The sequence below is a fragment of the Tenrec ecaudatus genome, unplaced genomic scaffold (genome assembly GCF_050624435.1).
Source record: "Tenrec ecaudatus isolate mTenEca1 unplaced genomic scaffold, mTenEca1.hap1 Scaffold_2089, whole genome shotgun sequence".
Taxonomy (NCBI): Eukaryota; Metazoa; Chordata; class Mammalia; order Afrosoricida; family Tenrecidae; genus Tenrec; species Tenrec ecaudatus.
The window spans coordinates 1-15,140 of NW_027458337.1; the positions used below are offsets into that span (position 1 = coordinate 1).

At 43.4% G+C, this 15,140-nt stretch overlaps 1 long non-coding RNA gene across 1 annotated transcript; it reads left to right on the forward strand.

Moving 5' to 3' along the window:
- Window positions 1-13,683: 13,683 nt before the first annotated feature.
- Window positions 13,684-14,183, forward strand: LOC142436304 (uncharacterized). The gene is made up of 2 exons (XR_012781868.1): window positions 13,684-13,846; window positions 14,141-14,183. It is a non-coding gene; the product is annotated as an uncharacterized LOC142436304 (long non-coding RNA).
- The last annotated feature ends 957 nt before the right edge of the window (window positions 14,184-15,140 follow it).

A 15,140-nucleotide genomic window follows, 5' to 3' on the forward strand; every position in this document is an offset into this window, starting at 1 on the left:
ATGGGGCATCCTCCTCACTAACATGAACCATCCAGCCATTCAACCCTGCCACGGTGTTAATGGTGCTGACGCAAGAACCGAAACTAATGACCTTTGAGGTGAAGGGCCATTCTGCTCCCCAAAGCATTGTCATGTATGAAGACTGCCTTTAGGAAAAAAGAAGTAGCTGGCATCAAATGCTCTAGGTAAATTTTATGTCAGAGTAACAAAATTTAAATATAAAACAAGCGGGAGCACTAAAACGTGATGGGAGAGGGGGGAGGGGAGTTGTTAAACTTGACTGTCCTTAGAGTTGGAGTTTGTACTTTTATCTTGTTTTATTTTGCTTGAATGCTATTGGGGCAGTTAAACATGACAGTTCGATTCAATTATGCATATCATGATTTCCCCACTCTGCTAATTTAATTTATCACTCACCAGAGGTTCTATCAATCCAATGGTTTCAAGTGCATGGGCAGAATATTTGTAGAGACTCTTCCAAATTGCGAGGTCTGGAATTTAAATTTAATTCCTCCAAGTAACTCTGTTTGGTCTCTCACAACAAGTGCTTATGGGACAGATCAAAGTGAAGCATGTCCCTATTAATTTGCATCCATAAAGACTATGCTTCTTTTATGGCTGTTATACTAGATAATTTCATTATGAAAGTTCTAGTCAGATTCCAAAGTTGCTGGCTGAAAATGGAGATACAAGAATTTCAATATTGTTACATTTCCCAATTTGGTGAGATCATTCCACAGACGATGGAAAACTGTCGCCTAACTTTATAAGGAATCAAAAAAAAAAGTCACTTATCAGCAAATATTTAGTGAATTAAACTGATTTATGTTGCCAGTTCTGATGGACTCACCATATCCTTAAATCATGGGAAACAGAGACTAGATTTTGCAAAGAAAAGGGGACTTCTCTTGAAATACCTGCCCTGTTCGACTGGGTAGGCTAGAGAAACAAATCCAGGGACATTCATAATGTATACGAAAGAGCTTTGTATCAAAATGTAATTGGATATCAAGAAAACATCTCAGCCCAGTCCAGACCAAGTCCATAAGTCTGATATTAGCCCATTACTCCAATACTAGTCCATATATTCCTCTTCAGACTCATGCACCACATGCAATGATGCTGAATGCAGAAGGATCACAGGTCGGTGGCTGAAAATTCTTGTGTATCCAATGGCGGTAGACTTTCTTAGTGCTGGCTCAGGTCTCTATGTGGCTCTTTTGGCTCTCTGAACAGTGTGAAGGTGAAGCAGAGAGAAAGAAGTTGGCCAAATTCCAGGGAGAAAGAGTGGAAGTTCCCAGAATTCTCATGAGAAGGTCAAGCCCACCAGGAAGCATCATGGAGCTGTGACATGAATGACAGGCTAACCTTCACCCCTAGACTAATTTATCAGGTGAATATGAAATTATGTAACTACTACACCTGCTTTCATGTGAGGTTTTCTGCCCCCATGGATAAATCATGAATTGTCAAAAAATAAAACAAGCAAACAAAAAATCAATCACTGCGATCGAGTCAATATGGACTCAGAGGGATGCTTATAGGACAGGGTAGAACTGCCCTTGTGAGTTTCCAATTCAGCGTCCAAATTAAGTTCCCATGGTTCAGATGTTTACATATTTTTGCAGTAGTTGATTTCACAGTACATGATTTTACATTTACCCTGTAATTATAATTCATGAAGTGTTGTTTTACTTCCAGTATTGCTGCTTCCAACCCAGTAGCTGCTTTTAACAGACTAGATACTTTCAACACAGCAGCTGCTCTCTACAAAGTAGCTGCTCTCTACACATGTGTTACTGGTAAGCAAAAGCACATTATGGCACTAACCCTGTCACACACACTTGCATTTGTACGGGGTGTATGTGATTGGGTTGGAGTTATGATATCATTACGCCAGTTACTCATATGTGGGTGTTTTTTGCATGTGGGAGGATCTGCCTGGAGACAGATAGAGGATTGGTGTCTTGGTTCCTAAGACCATCAGAAATATGTTTTTTTTGATGGTCTTAGGCGATCCCTGCAAAACGGTGTTTGTCTGGGTATTTTAGAGAAACAAATCCAAAGAAACTCGTGTATCAGAGAGAGTTTTATATAAAGGTTAAGTACACATCGAGAAAATATACCAACGCAGTGGTACCCAAGCCCACAAGTCCAAGATTAACCCTCATGTCTGACACCAATCCATTAAGTCCTCCTCCACCTCACAAAATACACACAATGACTGGAGGAAAGCCAAATCAGAGAACATGTAAACATCTCAGTGCTGGAAGGGGTCTGCCACGGCTGCTCCAGGGCTGTATTGGGGTAGGTCCATGCGACTTCTCCTTGGGGATGTCTTGCAGGAAGTGAACCTTGTCAGCTTAAGCAGAGAACTGGCCAAGGCCGCTGCACCCTGGTCCGACCATCACAACGCAAGAGACCTGGGAACTAGAAAGGCAAGGCTCACCGAGTCATTTATCCCTCGGCCCTTCAAACAATCCCACATGTGTTTATCGGCCAGGTAGGCACAATAAACTAATTACCTTGAGTAGTTCGACCTTCAAAGGGGTAGCGACCCTCCAAGTTGAGAACCAGTGCTCTATAGGGTTTATATCAGTCTTAAGTGACTGGACAGATGTGAATTGTATGTTTGGGGTCCAGCACCTGAGATAGACCCAAGGTAACAAGGACAATCACAGTTAGCCATGTGTTCAAGAGGAGCATCTCCCCACTCTCATGTCTGAATTCCTAAGGTACTCTCCTCTGGAAACAGCTCCCAGAATGGACTCACTTGATTTGATTTTTCTAAATATAAATCAACCAGTTTTTAGGGAAGAGGCTGAAAAGAATTTATTTCTACATAAGTCCAATGGTCACAAATCATAATATGCTTCATAAAGGAAAGGCAGATGAACCACTCAAGAGAGATTTGAAAACAGTTTCCCCTTGCAAATTAATGGATTGAAACCTGAGGACACAGGCTTGAATGACCCAGCAAACTATAGTGAAGAGCAGTCATTGTGAACTCCAATGAGGCTAACCCTACTCTCTACCCCTGGTTTTTCCAGCTTTCCACCTGACCACTTTTTAGCACTTATTTCATGGAATATATTTGTTTTCCCTTTCCACAACGTTTTACCTTATGCTACTATTTCCTTTCTAAAGCTTTACAGCAATCCCTTTCTCGTTGTTGTTCTACTAATTCTACTACTTCTGCTTCATCTTCGTTTTCTTTTACATTAAGAGAAAATAGAATGGTTCCTACTGGAATTCCTACTAAATCTGTTGCTAAAATGCAAATTTTGTTTGAACAAAATAAACTAAAAACCACAGCAGACCATCCTATTTGTGCTCTCACTTGCACCTACTCCTGGATCCTGGGCCTGTGCTTTTTGGGCCTGAGCACACCCATTACCCTGAATTCCCTTCAGTTCAACCCCAACCCTGTGCTGCAGGGTGGTTTATATGGGAACTCACATTAACTTTCCCTCACTGTGTCTTCTTGCACAGTCATACGCAGCCGGGTCCTCCACGGCCACAGTGCTCAGGTGCAGGGAGAACTGGTTCTTGGATGTGTCTGGGTTGATGAATAGATGATCTCTGAAGGATGGTGTGTATTCGCTAAACCACTCTTACCTGTAGAAGCTCCTTCCTATCCACCCAGGGCCTCTCCCAGGGCTGCCTGATCTGCTCCCAAATAGCGCTGGTTCTGGAGCCTGAGTCCCCAGTGATGGTGCAAGTGTGCGTGAGGGTCTGTGATGCCCTCACCACCTCATGGTCTGACTCCTGCAGCTTCACTTTGGACGGGACACAAGGAGACTTACAAAACAAGTATTAAATATCCCACCTGTCATTAAAACTGCTGTGACCTACTGTATCTCCCTGCCACTGACACAATGGGAGACACAGTACCATCAAAATGAGAAAAAGAATGCAAGCAGACCTTTCTGTATCAGAGTCTCCCTGGTACAGCAGGCTCTGGAATTCTGCTGGTTCCAGAGGGGAATCTTGAGGGTGGGGTGGGTGTTCATATCATTTAAATAATAAACCACACCAGGCTTTTGCTTATGAGTGTTACTGGCTGTTATCAGGGGGTCAGAGGATGACTATTAAGAGTGTGCTAATTGACAGGGCTCACAGCTCCACATGGAAGCTTCTCCAGAGCTGGTTCTTGAAGCACGTTGTATGGCAGTGATATGTAAGCAATGAGAGTGGGGTGGCCCACAGGCATACACTGAATTTATACCCTCCCAGATCCTAATATTTGCAATCATAAAATTATCCGAGTTCCAGTGTACCTTGTATTGTTTGATTTGAAAAAATGCATCCACTAGTGTGTGCATTAATTTATTCATTTGAGTTCTGAGAGCTATGAACACGCCAGACATTCTTCTGCACTGAGGGAAAATCAGTAAACCACGCAACTGAGCTAGGAAATGAATGATCTCTTCCTCAAAAACTAAACCCACTGCGAGTGCACCTGTCCTGATTCATGGGAACCTTATAAGATTGATTAAAGCTGCTCATAGAAATTCTCTGACTGTAAATAATAACAGGAAAAGACAACCTCATCTTACTTAGGAGGAATGGTTGGCTGGTTTGTGGTGAGCAACCCAATACTTATCCCATTACATCACCACATCTCTGTATATCTTTATACTAAGAAGCCCATATTAAGGGCTTTTTAAATGTCACTTTGAGAAGCCAAGTGGTGATACTTTCAATATTATTATATGAATATGAGCCCTGGACTATGAATAAGGGGGTCCATAACCAAATTTATGGCCATTCACTTACCTTTTGGAAAAGAATGTTGAAAGTACCATGGACTGGGCTATCAATATAACAAGCAGATCTCTTGTGAGGGAAACATAGCCTGGGAGTTCCTTAGAATGAAGGATGGTGAGACTTAGTTCCATGTACTTGAACATGTTATCATGACACCAGTCCATTGAGAAAGACATCATCAATGATAAAGGGGATCAGTAAAGAAGAAGGTGATGGACTGACACAGTGGCTGTAACAATGGGCTCAAACATATTTATTGTGATAATGGTGCTGAACTAGGCATTATTCAGTTCTGTTTTGCGTTGAATCACTGAGATTTGAAATTGATTCTGTGGCACTTAACATCATCAAAATTAAATGAAAAGACACAATATTCTTCCAAAGTTGAATGACAGTGCTAGGGAAAGGATATATGTTTTATTTTCCGTAGCAAAAGGAAATATGTAACAGACTACACTCTTTATAATTGTTCTTATGTGGAATTTCATTTTGCCTTGGTTAAATATTGGTTGCAAAAGTCTTGTCTTCGTATTTATAGAACATTAAGCATCCAAGGTTGTTTGGGTGCAGGAACATAAAGACTCTTAGTGACCCTACATGAAAGAGAACTCTCTGAAAGGATTTTCTTTTCTGTAATAATGATGGGATAACCTTATCAGGTCTTTAACCAACTGAGTCACCATGTGGTTTTGAACTGCCAACCTTTTGGCTAGAAGTTGAGCATTTAATCATGCCCACATAGTTTTGTGGTCCAGGTTCTACTACATATAATTTACATGTATCTACTTTTACTTCCTACAGGTGAATATTTATGTGTATGTTGACTGGTCTTAAGACATTATGTAGAGTTCTTCTAGGTCAATACTATTACTATTATTTGTTCCTTGAGTGTTTAATATGGGATTCTGGCCAATGCATTGTGTGATTTTAGTAGTAACCCTGGGCACCGTCTTCAGTGCCAGAAACACCTCCCAGAATTGTGAAAACTAAGAGTGACTCCTGTAATGGCCAAATACCCCATAAGACATATCAAGGAATTGATGCATTTGGGTTATGTTGTGGCAGTTTCATCATCTCTTGTCAACTTGGGAAGGGATGGAGTCTAGCCTGTCAATGAGATCTCAGCTTGATGACTTCATTTGTAGGTGCAAAGGAGATGAATATCTCCCTGGAAGCCAGACCCAGATAGCATCTCTTCTTGTTGAGACATTCCTGTTTACAAAGCCACATGGAGCTACACTGATGCAGCTAGAGCCCTGGAACTGGAGGGGCCATGTGCAGACCCATGACAGTGCTGAGATGCTTCCATCACCATAAGAACCAGAAGACTTTCCACCCACCGGCCTGTTATCTACATCATTGCATGTGTTTCATGAATCTGAAGAAGAATTTATAGACTGATATCAGACATAGGGGCTAATATTGGACTTATGGACTTGATCTGAGCTGGGATGTTTTCTTAATATACAAATACTCTTTGATATAAAACTCTTTCTTACACACATGTGAGTTTCTCCCTGGATTTGTTTCTCTAGTATACCCAGAATAGCACATGGTGTTAGAGAATAATATTAAATCTGTCATGGGCTGCCTGAAGGACAAGCAGGTCTGTCTTGGAGTAAACACATCTTGTTTAATTCTTGTAATCATTCAAATAAGATTGTAACTCACTTATTTGGGCATGACATTAAGGAGAACCAGAACCCAGAGAATGATCTTGTACTTGGTAAAGTAGAATGTCAATGAAAATGTGAGAGACTTTCAATGGGACTGATTGTCCTAAGGCTGCAATGATGAGTCCAAAGAGAGGGATGATTGTAAGGATGGCGCACTTTCGGGCAGTATTTCATCCTGTTTGTATTAGTCTGGGTACTTTAGAGAAACAAATCCAACGAAACTCATATGTATAAGAGAGTTTTATATAAAGGCAAGTGCACATCAAGAAAACATCCCCAACCGGTGCTGCGCAGGCCCACAAGTCCAACATTAGCCCATACGTTCAACACCAATCCACAAAGTCCATTTCCATCTCAAAAATACATGTATTGACATCGACTGCAGGAGGAAAGCTGAGTCAATTAATGTGTAAGCATCTCAGCTCTGGCAGAGGTCTCAACATGGCTGCTCCAGTATCTAGGGTGCATTGGGGTGGGTTCATGTGGCTTCTTCTCAGGGATGTCTTGCAGGAAGTAACCCTTGCCAGCTGAAGCAGGGAACTGGCTAAGGCAGCTGCACCTTGGTCCAACCATCAGAAAACAAGAGACCCGAGAACTAGAAAGATGAGGCTCACCGAGCCATTTAGCACTCTGCCCTTCAATTAACACCACGTGTTTATCCGCTACATTGCACAATAAACTAACCACCTCACTGTTGTTCATGTGATCACTGTGAACTTAAGCCAACTTAAAGATCCCTAACAAAATATTATGCAGGTTATTGTAAGTTAAAATTATTACATAAACATATATTTGTGAGTATTCACTGGAATGAAAATATTGGACATGCAGCTGATGGATTGGAGAAAATTTGAGGCTCACATAAGAATTTTATACTGCGTTAATATTTTTATAAGGAGTTTTGGTGGCATAGTGGTTATGCATTGTGCTAAGATTTGCATTCACCAGTTTGCAACTACTAGCCACTCCATGGAAGAAAGACAGGGGATTCTACATCAGTAAAAATCAGAAACTCACTATAAATTGGCATTGAAATAATGGCAGTGGGTTTGGGTTTGGTTTTCTTTTAATATTTTTAACTTGACAACAAATGGCACTAGTTAGTATCCTGAATTGTAAACTGAGATCTGAGTACATATTGTTGTGAAGTCTGCCTTTGGGTAGATGGTAAATAAAGGCCATCCCTATAAAAAGAAGTATGGTCAGATGCCTGGAGATTCCCTAGAATCACACTCTGCACAATGGTCCCTAGAGAGGTGCTGACAAGGCGAGGGAACCACAGCGTCTGAGAGGAAAGCATCACTGACCTAAGTCTCTTGCATCTGCTTAAACCATGACCTGATGTACTAAGGTTTGTGTCTGGGCTCACACTGACTTCCCATCACTGTGTCTCTAGCACAGTAATACACGGCTGTGTCCTCAGGATTCACAGAGCTCAGTTTTAAATAAACTTGGCTCTTGGAGGTGCCCAGGTGATGCTGACTTGGGCCTGGAGAGCTGGATTATAGTCTGTGCTCCCATCACCCCGTATATCACCAACTCACTCCAGTCCTTTTCCTGGGGCCTGGCAGATCCAGTACACACCATAGCTGGTTAAAGAGAATCCAGAGACAGTACAGGTGAGAGACAGGGTCTGTGAGGGCTTCACCAGTCCAAGACCTGACTCATAATTGCACCTTGGCCAGGATACCTGGGTATAAAGACAAACACAGTGAGTCGTGTGCTCAAATGCTGTAATCTCAGACTTCATGTACGAATCTCTGAAGCACTCACCTCCCAGAGTTGCCACCAGAAACAAGAAAAGCCATACACAATTCATGTTCATGTGGCTGAGATTCATGATAAAGGAATGCTCTCCAGGGTGAGAAGGCATATGACTTTAAGTACATGTATGCTGTGGTTTCATCTGAATGCATATTAGGTATTTGCATGTGGGAGGTGCGGTTGTATGTAAAAAGGTGGAAAGGGCAGAATGGTGGTGTCCAAGTGTGTAATCTAAAAAGACTTTTCCCCAGCTTTGTCTTCCCTAAAAATATGCCAAACATTAGAGGCTATTTGCCAGCGTATTGTGGGAGGTAATTGTTTCCATGGAGAGCCAGAGAAGTGGTCAAACCTGCTCAGTGACATCCAAAGTTAGGCTGCCATCCTGAATCTGAGATCCGTCCATCTTGGCACAGGTATACCCCAATCCCTCCCCTTCCTATTGCCTGTATACCCCTAGATTTTCATCCTCTCATTACTGTATTACCTATAGTATGACCCCTCCCTGTGATGTGTGTCTTTACCTGAAATTAGGGGGCTTGCACACCCTCAAAGGTATATAAATCTTGGTTAGAAATAAAGAATCTCTCTCCCGTGGTGCTCTCCTCTGCGGTCCTCGCTTCCGTGTCCCCTCTCCCCTTGTTCTCCTTCCCCTCACTCTCCTGCCCTCAGGTCTCCCATCTCTATGGGAATCACCGAGCGGGGCTACGGTGAGCATGCTAACATGAAATTTGTCTGATTCCATCATTTTACTCTTTCTTCTATCGCCTGTATTTCTCTATGAGTTTACTATAATCTTTAATTATTATCACTGTACAATTGTGCCTACCAGACCTGGGATGATTTGTGAGGCGCTGGCTACCCTGACAGCCATGGGAGAATACAGTCTTCTCCCTGAGGTCTTCACTCTAGCAATCATACAAACATCTGTGCAGATTTCATGTTTAATGTAGCTTTATGTCATTTCCATCAAAATACCCAGATGTTCTATTGAAATTAAAGACAATCTCTATCCTAACGATGTTTAGGTAACAAGACCAGGCCTACCTGAATCTTTCCATACATCTGAACACATAGGGAAACAAGAGTATGTCATCCATAAAGCTCCTTGGCCCTATGATATTTCAGAATATTTAGAAAGGAGTAAAAATACTTTAACCCTATCTTCTAGATTTAGAGTTGGAATAAAAGGTTTCCTAACAATATGGTTATTGTGTGGTTAAAAGAAACCACAGAAATAAGAAAAAGTGCATTTATCCTCTCATGAGTTAGTACCGAGGGTGGGCATTGGGCTCAGTGTATTTTGAGAGGCGCCTGCTAACAGCAAGAGGCGTTTCCTGGACTTACACTGTCTTCCACATCTGTGGCTACCTCAGCAACATTCTTTTCTGGTACTGAGCTTTCAGACTCTTGGTCAGGAGTATTACCTGGAGTTGTCTCTGCAGGTTTCCTGCCATGGGCAGTAGAGCTACCATAGTGGTCAGCACAGCAGTTCTAGCTGACCAGGCACTGCAGTCCTTACCCAGACTCCTGTCTTCACTTCTGTCTTCTCTTGGTCCAGAGCTGGTGGGTCCTTAGCATCCATGCAAGTCTGCTTTCTCCCTGAGACTGGTTTTCTGTCTGGACTCACACTGACTCTCACTCACCGTGAAAAGCTTGGGCCATAGAGAATGATACAAGTTGCGAACACTCTGAATTGGTTGCAGTGAAATGAAGTGAGATCGATTCATGTAGATATTTATATAGATATTGTTATGAGATATATGCCACAATAAAATATCAATCAAGAAAGACATTTGCCTGAAAGACAATCAAAGTATTAAACAGAGGTTAGGGTTCATTCTGTCCACAGAAATAGGAACCATACTTAAAGCAGATTTCTATTCAAAGTAATTCAAGCAAGAGAGTTATAGAGTTATTTATTCCATGTTAAGGAAGAAATTGTCAAGTGAGAATTCTTTTTATGGGTTTCTGTGATGCTTTTGGGAGGGAATTTTGCAGCTGTTGGTAATTGTTGAACACAATAATAATCTAATGCCATTTGTGTTAGTCTGGGTACATTAGATAAATGATCCACAGAAACTCATATGTATAAGAGAGTTTTATATAAAGGTTAAGTGCACATCAAGAAAACATCCTAACTCAGTGGTACCCAAGCCCACAACTCCAACATTAGCCCATATGCCCAACACCAATCCACAAAGTCTTCTTCCATCTCACAAAACATGCACAATGAGGCCGATGGCAGGAAGAAAGCCAAGTAAGAGAATGTGTAAGCATCTCAGCACAGGCAGGGTCACCCCTCAGCTGTTCTAGCACTCAGGGCTTCATGGGGGTAGGTCCATGCAGCTTCTCTTAAGGGATGTTCTTGCAGGAAGTGAGCCTTGCCAGATGAAGCAGGGAACTGTCTAAGGCAGCTGCACCCTTGTCTGACCATCAGAAAACAAGTGACCCTAGAACTAGAAAGGCGAGGCTCACCAAGCCATTTATCCCTCGGCCCTTCAATTGACCCCATAAGTCTTTATCGGCCAGGTTGGCACAATAAACTATGTACCTCTCCATTGAATTATGTATGAGAAGAATGTTGAAAATATTATTTTGTAGCACATATATGATAAAAATAACTTAGAATATGACATAGTTTTCATTTTTTACTCACAATTAGAAACTGATGGAGAGTGTTGCTGGTACAACATTTCAAAAGACTAGCTAAAATATTCAATCAGAAAAGAGATTATGATATAAGCCAGAAATTTGAATTTATAAAAAGTGTTAGCAATGGAATAAATATTCTTTATTTAATATTTTATTTATTGTCTCACTTTTCCTCCAAATCTGTTTTATTGGGAGCAAATGTAGTTGTCATATCCATCCGTAGTTCAAGTGCATCAAGCAGTATTATACAACTGCTACCCCAATTAGCTTGAAAACATCATCTTCCTTTCTCAACTAGTGGCACCATCTCCCTTTATTCCACCACCACCACCACTCCACTGTAGTCCCAGAAACCCTTATTCTACTTGCTGTCTCTTTATGTTAATCAATTCTGGCTTTCATCTACCATCAAAAAGAAAAACATATCGCTGAAATTCAAGAATGCTATCCCCCAATGACAAAATACATGAGATAAACTCCAATAAGAATTTAAATTGAGGAAGCAGGCAGTCCAAGTGCAGTCAGCAGCCCTTCCTCGGAATCCATAACAGACCTAGGTGTGCTTCGGATGTGTCAGTCTGGCTACTGGAATGTGAGGATCTTGTCAGTTGACTGCCTTTCTCAGGATATTCTGGATCCAAAAGCACTCTTTAGTAGCTGGTGTCCTGCAACACGCCCTGTGGCTCATGCTGAACACGCAAACTGCTTGTCATATGCATGATATTGAATACAGCAAGAAACAACAAAAAACACCTACTCCCTGCCTTCAAGGAGATTTCAGCTCACAGCACAGCCTTATTTCTCTATGTTTGCTGTTCTTCAACTGCAGCACAAAGGAGGGATGCTTGCAAACCTCCCTCCCTGCACTGGCCACAGAGTGAAACCACTGGCTGTGAGGACTGCTGCCTACTCTGATGGTGAGCCGGCTCTGTCTCTTCTCTGTGAGCAAACTACTGTTGCACACAGAGCCTGTGTGTGAGCTGAGCTTTTGTCAGTGACTTCCGACACTGGTTTAACAGAAATCAACAGTTATATGTGTGCAGTACACAAGAAGGGGAGTAATTCAACTTGAAGGGAGAATAAGGTTATTTTTATAAAAGAACCTTGTAAATTGGAGCACAATCAGGAAAAATATATTTAAAAGGAAAACCATTAACATGTTAAGAAAGATTTTTAAAATAATATAAAAGATGTCACAGAAAAGGATGATATAATTAAAATGAGAATACGATATATGAAGTTTTGTGGAGACCAGGATGATGGAAAAAATAGAACAATTTTTAAAAATAGAACAATTCCTGATAATAATATGAAGTATGATTAAACACAATGCAGAATACACAGAAAACAAATTAATGGACATAAATAAACAAAACAAGATGCAAATTCAGAAATTCGATAACTATAAGCCATTGGCACCGTTGAATCCCGAATCACAGTGATTCTAGGACAGAGTAGAACTGCTCCGTAGGGTGTCAGACACTGTTAATCTTTTGGAGGAGCAAACAGCCTCATCTTTCTCGCTTGGAGGAGCTGGTGATTTCAAACTACTGACATTGAACTTTGCATCCCAATGTAAAATAGATAAAAAGATGGCAAAATGAAAACCTGTGCCAGGGGAGGCTAAGAGTTAAGTGAGAAAGCCCTAATTCCAACAGGAAATCCTCCCTGTCATCCATCTGTGCCTGTCTAAGGCTGTGTTCTCTGCGCCCCCTGCTGCCCAGTGTCTTCCCTGCAGGGGAGGTTTGTGTCTGGGCTCACACTGACTTCCCCTCACTGTGCTCCTTGCACAGTAATACGTAGCCGTGTCCTCAGCGGTCACGGAGCTCAGCTGCCGGGAGAACTGATTCTTCGATGTGTCTCTGGTGATGGAGAGTCGGCTTTGGAAGGACGGGTTATAACCTGTATTACCACCATAATCTATGCACCCCATCCACTGCAGCCCCTTCCCCGAGGTCTGGCGGATCCAGCTCCAACGGGTAACCACTGCTTGTTATGGAGAAACCAGAGACAATGCAGGTGAGGGACAGCTTCTGGGAGGGCTTCACCAGTCCTGGACCCGACTCCTGAAGCTGCACCTGGGACAGGACGCCTGCAAATTAAAAAAAGAAAATTCCATGTCAGTCACAACTATCTCCATAGACCCAGGTCGGATATCTGAATCTCTCACCTTGGGGAACTGTCACAGGCACAGCAGAACACACAGCAATAGCATCTTTAGACCACAGCTCTGTTTCCCAAGAGACCCACAGCCCTGTCTGAAGAGAACTGATAGTTTTCCCACCCCAAGGGTGAAATTGTACCCTAGTGCCTGAAAGATAATTTGCATATGAGGGAGTCCTGTCCTTATAAACAGAAAGTGATAGAGGCCAGGCCCCCCTTTATCTTCTGAGCCCATGGTACGGTAACTGTTTGAACTCATATGTTAAGCAGGGACCCTCAGTTCTTGCTTCAGCCCCATTAACACTTTGGCAGAGTTGGGGGTTTGGGTGTTTCCAGTTTGTTAGGAGGATGCACATCCACACCCAACGTACATGGTTCTATCTCAACCATGTCACCCATGCACTCCCTCTGCAAAGGGCCAAATTACTGGTGCCTCAGCCATTGTTATCTGAGTCTTTGCCGCTGGAGTTTCAGCCACAGGTGTGGACCCTTTGGCGTGGACCGCCTCTCTCCTCTCTGGCTCCTCCCCGAGCCCCGCCCCAAGCCGGCCAGGCCCCGCCCACCCCCTCACCAGGCGCCTGTGCTGGCATCTCAGCAGAAATGGGCGGGGAAAGAGCTGCCTTGAGAGGAAGTGAAGGCAGACCCCTACCCCTCTCTGACCCCGCCAGCTCCTCCCACCCCGGGTCACGCCCAGACAGGGCCGGAAGTGGCGGTGTCTTATTCTGAACTGCAACTCACTGCAAGGATTCCACTGTCGGTGCTCTGCTTGCGGTGCCAGAGAAGCGCCCACAGCCTGAGCACCCTGTTGCCGGCGCTCCCAGGTGGGAGGCTCTGGGCTCCGGGACATGTATGTGGGCGGAGGCTGTTTTAGTCCAGCTGACTAGGGTGCAAGCGCCCTTTCTCTCCCCCAGGAACCCTGCCAGCGCTTCTCTTGGTGAGAGGTGGGCGGGTGTCCCCAAGGCCGGTCCTATTTCCCTGCTTTCAGATTGGTTGTGGTTCATGGTGGGAGTCCCTGTTGGAGAAAGGGGATCCCGGCTGGGGTTTGGGGCTTCGGGGTTCCCTGATTCTCTCTTTGCGGGTCTCCTAACCCCCCTCCCTTGTTTCCTTCCGCACAGCGATGCCTCCTCCCGAGACTCCTTGCGCCTCCTCAGCTCAAAGGTGAGCCGGGGATCTTGTTCTGCTGACCTCTCTCTGGACCCGACCAGAGTCTGTTCTAGGCGCAAGATCTCTTGCTGGTCCGTGACAGAAACGTCTTCCCTGGCTTTAAAATATTGGTGGCCGCCCTTTCTTCTTACTCTTTGTTTTTATTTCTATCTATATATTACTAAGGTTTTTAAAATCATTCCCATTTCATTTCCTTTCTATTCTTTATTGTTTCTGTTGGGTTCAGTTTGTGAAGCACAAAAGGAGTGGATGCCTAGAGATGAAATAACATGCGAGTGTCTGTAAGGATGCCTGGGTGGGGTCGGGGTGGGTCGCTGGCGGAGTTGGGGAGGGTGAGGGGACTTGGGGAGTAAGAATGAAGGATTGAGGGGACTGAACACTACAACTGAAGGTGACTAATAAGTCTGCTTAAAGGCGATTTAATCATAGTGGGAAAATAGACGATGTGAAATCGATTGTGGTAATGATTGTGGAATGCTTAAAATGGCTGAATTGTGGGATTATGTGGGATATGTGGATTAAGTGCCCCAAAACATGTTAAAAAGAAAGAAAGATGCTCTCCATCACAAAAGTAATCTAACTAAACTATGCACAGAAGAATCAAAAACCAAACTGAAACAAAGGAACCAAAAACAAGGTAATGTTAAGGTGTTCAACCTCTATTTGGGGGATGAAACTGGAAGTGACCCTGAAATGGGCCCTTGGCGTTTGAACGTTGTGAGGCTGAAGGACAATTTATTTGGGGCTGGTGTAGTGGGCGTTGGCCCTGGGGCCCTTGGCCAAGGCGCCTCTGCCAGCTGTCCAGGCAGCAGCAGGCTCATGGTCACCAGGATGTCGCAGGCTGTGATGGTGGAGTAGTTTGGAAGGTGCCAGTTGAGATGCCTGGTCGGCGATGTGCCCAAAGGTGTCTTTGATCAACGAGTGCACAACGCTCATGGCCCTGAACGAGAT